Raw genomic sequence first — 5960 nt, forward strand, 5'->3', positions numbered from 1 at the left:
AGATCCCTTTATTTCGTAGCTGGCAATGGTCTTGTGAGATCACAATGTATTTCAGCTCAACCCTGATTATTGAATAACTCTGTCACTCGGGATATTATGTATTCAGGACAGAATGTAAATATTAGTGCTAGTTGATAGGTGGCAGTCAAGTGCATTCTCTAACAACATTGTTTGTCTTTGCGTCTAATGTAGCAGGTTTTTTTTTTTACTTGCTTTAATCTGTGTACGCAACACGTGCTAGGCATTTGTTCTTTACAAAATCTATTTATACTGTCTGCCTTTCTCTCATTTTGGTCGATGATAGAACACAAAACACATCTACTATGCATTTTTTTAAGGTTATTCTGCTAGAGGCATCAGCAGATGGTGAAGGTAAGGGACAGAATATTTGGTGATGGTTTCTGAAGTTGCTGCAGCATCAGAATACTAAATCAGCTCCAGACTCGTTTTGCAAATTATGTTTGAACAAAGATGAAACAGAAGCTGAACTATTAGCATATTGCTGGGATTTTTCAGCAGAGTCTATTAACGTACAGGTTTGGATGGTGACCAAAAAGTAAAGCAGCAACAAGGGTTTTCCATTCCATGTCTACAGATGTTGCATTTCTCACAATGGATCACTGGGCACTTGTACATCCCTTGTCAAACCAAAAACCCTAAGTCCTAGCAGATGTCATATAAAAAATACAGGGAAAAAGTATCATGGAATAATTAGGATCCTTGCTGAACCTAATCTTAGTGGTCAGGCTGATGTGTTCTGCTCCTGGTGACATCTGTATGAAATGTCCCAAATAAAGAAATTGCTCATCACAGAAAATAATAGTAATAATAATAATTTTTAAAAACTCATCATCACGGGAGGGAGAAAATCCAGAGTGAAAAACACCAGAAAAGGCAGAAAAATTCAGGTGGGGCAGGAAAGGAAGTGAAGAAAAGATAATGGAAACAGAAAAAGGAAAGACAAGTTGAAAAGAGATTCCTATTGTGGCAAACATTTTTATGTCAAGTAACCTTACAAACAATACCAATATAGCAAAATATGGCAGTCTGCTTCTACAAAATGAAGGCGTACCTTCCACTGATGGATTCACTCTGCAAGAAAGCTTATTTTCCCCTTTTAAATACCGGTCTTTGTAGGGCTTCTTATCAGTAGAGTTTAATAGCAAGGGCTGTGGCAGAATTGCCCTCTCAGTAATAAAGTTCAATAGGCTAACACTGTGGTAGCTCTGCTTCTTCTCACTCCTCCTCCCCTCGTTCAGATAAACCCAGGGTATAGCAGCCATGGTAGTGCTTCTCAAAGCATTGCCGCTGTGTCGAGGGATCGTGTGCCGGAGGCGGGCGCAAAAGGGAGGATAAAACTTTTTTTTTTGGGGGGGGGCTAGAGTAGGGCTAAGGGGGGAAAGGTTAGAAGGGGTGGGCAGGTCAGGCAAGGGGGAAGGGAACAGAAGAAGGCAGCTCGGCTCGGCGTGTGCAAGGTGCACAATTGTGCACCCACTTGCGCGCGCCGACCCTAGATTTTATAACATGCGTGCACATGTTATAAAATCGGGCATACATGTGCGTGCGCACATGTAGGCCGCACGCACATGTTATAAAATCTACCCCACTATGTATAACCCCCTGGGCTAATAACATCCCTATGAAACCCCAGAGTTACCTGTAATTCCTTTGGGCTTAAGATATTTACACTTTTCACAAGGTTCTTAATTCAGTCTCTGAGTTCCCTTTTAAGGGTGGAGAGAGTCTTCTTTGCAAGCATCTGAGCATTCTTAAGGCAGTCTTTGAATACAGAAGTAATAATCATGCTGAAAGCTGATTGAAGTTTCCATCTTAGCTTTACTGACAATCGATGCTGGAATAGCGAAAATGACTATTTACATTTTCTATTGCAATCCAGTTCATTTACAGATTTAGATTTTCAATAAATCTGTGACTTTGTACCTCTCTCTTAATGCATCTTTTCTCTGGTTTGTACTACCGTCCTGATCCTTGCCAATTGTATTCAGATTTCTCTAATCCAATTTATACAATACATTTTAAAGTCCTATAATGCATAAGTAGAATACTTCACAGTCCAATCTCACTATCATTATTGATACCTGAAGGGTATTTCTCCACTCATCTCTTCAGGTGATAGCATAGTGGTTAACATCAAATAGATGTCACTGGTTTTCTCCCTGGTCCAACTTCTCCTCCCTCAAGCAATGAATGAGGATTCTTTCTTTCAGTAACCTCTAGAAGGCTATTGAGTCTCTTTGAATGAGAAACACCTACTCTCTCTTAGGATGACATTCTCTGAGACCCTGGATCCCAAAGGGAGCTCAGATAAATGGTAAAAATAAAACCAGTTTCCAAAAAGAACCCAAAATGGGGAAAGAAAGGTGGCTAGAACTTTTTCCTCTAACCAAAAGGGTTGAAAGCTAAATTCTGTAAGAAGGCAAAAGGTATCTTGCCCTCTATTCCATGCCCACGTTTCTTTCCCAGAAACCCAAAGGACCTTTTCCCAAAAGACAAACAAATGTGAGGAGCAAGCATGAAAGCATGTGACCTCTGGAAAGTGCAACTCAAAATCCACACCTACAAAATAGTGCCTTGGGTTTCTATGCAAGGATTCCACCATTAAATTCTCCCATACGGGGGATCTATAACCCAAATGAATGTACTCTTCTCTAGCCACTTATTTAATTGGAATACTCCTTTCATAGACACTCAGTAGAGCTCTCTACATTTGTTGTTCTTTTGGACACACTGTTAAAAGCACAACTTTGTATATCAGACTTCAGGGCACGTTTAAATGATTTATTTGACCAGACTTGGATCTAAATTAAGCACAAGAGGACAGGGTCAATTAAATGTGGTTACTACTCAAGATGTGCTTAAATGAGCTACCATAATAAGAGCCTTGGCATGTCTTATTTCAACTTTCTGGGAATTGATATATGGCCATCAACTCCCTACTGCTGATGAGTGTCTCAGATAAGAAGACTTCCCATTGCCTACACCCTTCCCATAAACACTATGAAAGCGTACTGTTTCTAATGCTGTAACACATGGCATCCCAGAGCACACCAGCAGATGGCATGACACACACTTTTCTCTTTGTACACTGAGACCAGCAGCTCTGAGGAGGAGGGAGGAAGAACACCCAACCCCTCCTGCTTCAGCAGCAGCTGTGTCACCAGGCAGACACCAGGGCCCACATCCAGTAGATACAGTGGCGGCACAGCAGCTACACCTCCAACTGTTGGCCTCGGTTCTCAGCCCACAAGGGCAACCCTCTCTTGCCCCTTCCCGATAGGGTCGTCTTCCCCGTTTTGTCCCAGGATCTCTGGACACTTGTCCTGAAGCTGCTCAGCCATTGCTGCGTGAAGGAGGTAACTAGGTGATTGGAGGCCTTCACCCAGATTCAGTGCAGCATCCCTTGGCTGCAGAGGTAGGATCTGTGGCCGGAGCTCCTGCTCCTAACCAGCAAGCCTGGGCTCTAGGGAAAGCTTTGCAGAGAAAGCGGCAAGGCATCTCTGGCTTGTATGCAGACTTTGGGAGGCTGGTAGAAGTGGTCAAGCACCTTGCCTAGGCTCAAGAGGGATACACAGCTGCTATTGAGTTGATGGGCATGAGGCAGCTCCCCAGGCCAATTAGGACCTTGCTTCTAGAGGTTCTTGGATCCTTTCAAGTTATATAAATAGTTTAGCTTTTAGTTTCTTCCACCTCCTTTTATTTTTATATATTGTAAGTTTAAAAGTTTTAAATTTTATATGAAAATTTATATTTCTTTAAAATCTGTGTGAGTCTCTTTATTAGTTATGCTAAAGACCATGCAATCCTTGTGTTTAGCCTTTTCAACATAGGCTACTCCACTCATTCTCACACCCACTCATTGCATGCAGCTCCGTCCTTTAACCTCTCTCCTGCACTCATCAACCCTTGCAGCTGCTTCAATTTACTAGAAGTTCTTAGGGGCTGAATTCTTCTGTACTTTCTATAGAAGTAAGCTGCATCAACTTCTATTTATGTACATCTATCTCCCAAAATATGATGCTGTTCATAAAATTAATAGGGATCAAAGTCTGTCTAAACCCATGTTGAAGAAGGCCTACCTGGAGTATTACAGTTGGCTGTGGATAAAGGTGAATCGGTAGATATAGTATACTTGGATTTTCAGAAAGCATTTGACAAAGTTCCTCATGAGAGGCTTCTAGGAAAAGTAAAAAGTCATGGGATAGGTGGCGATGTCCTTTTGTGGATTGCAAACTGGCTAAAAGACAGGAAACAGAGAGTAGGATTAAATGGCAATTTTCTCAGTGGAAGGGAGTGGACAGTGGAGTGCCTCAGGGATCTGTATTGGGACCCTTACTTTTCAATATATTTATAAATGATCTTTAAAGAAATACAACGAGTGAGATAATCAAATTTGCAGATGACACAAAATTGTTCAGAGTAGTTAAATCACAAGCAGATTGTGATAAATTGCAGGAAGACCTTGTGAAACTGGAAAATTGGGCATCAAAATGGCAGATGAAATTTAATGTGGATAAGTGCAAGGTGATGCATATAGGGAAAAATAACCCATGCTATAATTACACAATGTTGGGGTCCATATTAGGTGCTACAACCCAAGAAAGAGATCTAGGTGTCATAGTGGATAACACATTGAAATCGTCGGTTCAGTGTGCTGCGGCAGTCAAAAAAGCAAACAGAATGTTGGGAATTATTAGAAAGGGATTGGTGAATAAAACGGAAAATGTCATAATGCCTCTGTATCGCTCCATGGTGAGACCGCACCTTGAATATTGTGTACAATTCTGGTCGCCGCATCTCAAAAAAGATATAATTGCGATGGAGAAGGTACAGAGAAGGGCTACCAAAATGATAAGGGGAATGGAACAGCTCCCCTATGAGGAAAGACTAGAGGTTAGGACTTTTCAGCTTGGAGAAGAGACGACTAAGGGGGGATATGATAGAGATGTTTAAAATCATGAGAGGTCTAGAACGGGTAGATGTGACTCGGTTATTTACTCTTTCGGATAGTAGAAAGACTAGGGGGCACTCCATGAAGTTAGCATGGGGCACATTTAAAACTAATCGGAGAAAGTTCTTTTTTACTCAATGCACAATTAAACTCTGGAATTTGTTGCCAGAGGATGTGGTTAGTGCAGTTAGTATAGCTGTGTTTAAAAAAGGATTGGATAAGTTCTTGGAGGAGAAGTCCATTACCTATTAAGTTCACCTAGAGAATAGCCACTGCCATTAGCAATGGTAACATGGAATAGACTTAGTTTTGGGGTATTTGCCAGGTTCTTGTGGCCTGGATTGGCCACTGTTGGAAGCAGGATGCTGGGCTTGATGGACCCTTGGTATGACCCAGTATGGCATTTTCTTATGTTCTTATGATGTTTCCATTACCTCATCCACTGACCCACTAATAATTGAGAAGGACCCTGACAAAGCAGGCCTTCAGAGCTTGGCAGTCACCTGAAGCAGGGTCTGAACTCTAATTTATGTCAGCTACTTCCCATCCAGACATCAATTATATTACATGTAGGGTAGATCTAGCTAATGAGACCCTGTAGAAACTAACAGCCAGATGTCTTCTAATACATAAGACACCTACATTTACCTAAAAGATTGTAACTTGCAGAGTGATTCATTTATGATTAAATATCATGTAAAGAGAACAAAATCAAAGGGAAATAAATACAAGTTCAAAGCTTCAGATTACGAGTTCATCATCCAGACATGCCTTGCTTTTCTTACACCCAATATGTAGCTTATAGACTATGGTTACCTACAGGCTCCAGATTATCAGAGGACAGAGACAGGCAGAGACAGTCCAGGTGTTATCCCCATTGAATGTAATTGCATTCAGTCTGACCCTGCTGATATGGAGCCTGCAAGTAACCATATTATGGACCAACTCTACACCCACTTATAAGAAAATTATACATGTATATTACAATTTT

The sequence above is a fragment of the Rhinatrema bivittatum genome, chromosome 5 (assembly GCF_901001135.1).
Source record: "Rhinatrema bivittatum chromosome 5, aRhiBiv1.1, whole genome shotgun sequence".
In the NCBI taxonomy this organism is placed as follows: Eukaryota; Metazoa; Chordata; class Amphibia; order Gymnophiona; family Rhinatrematidae; genus Rhinatrema; species Rhinatrema bivittatum.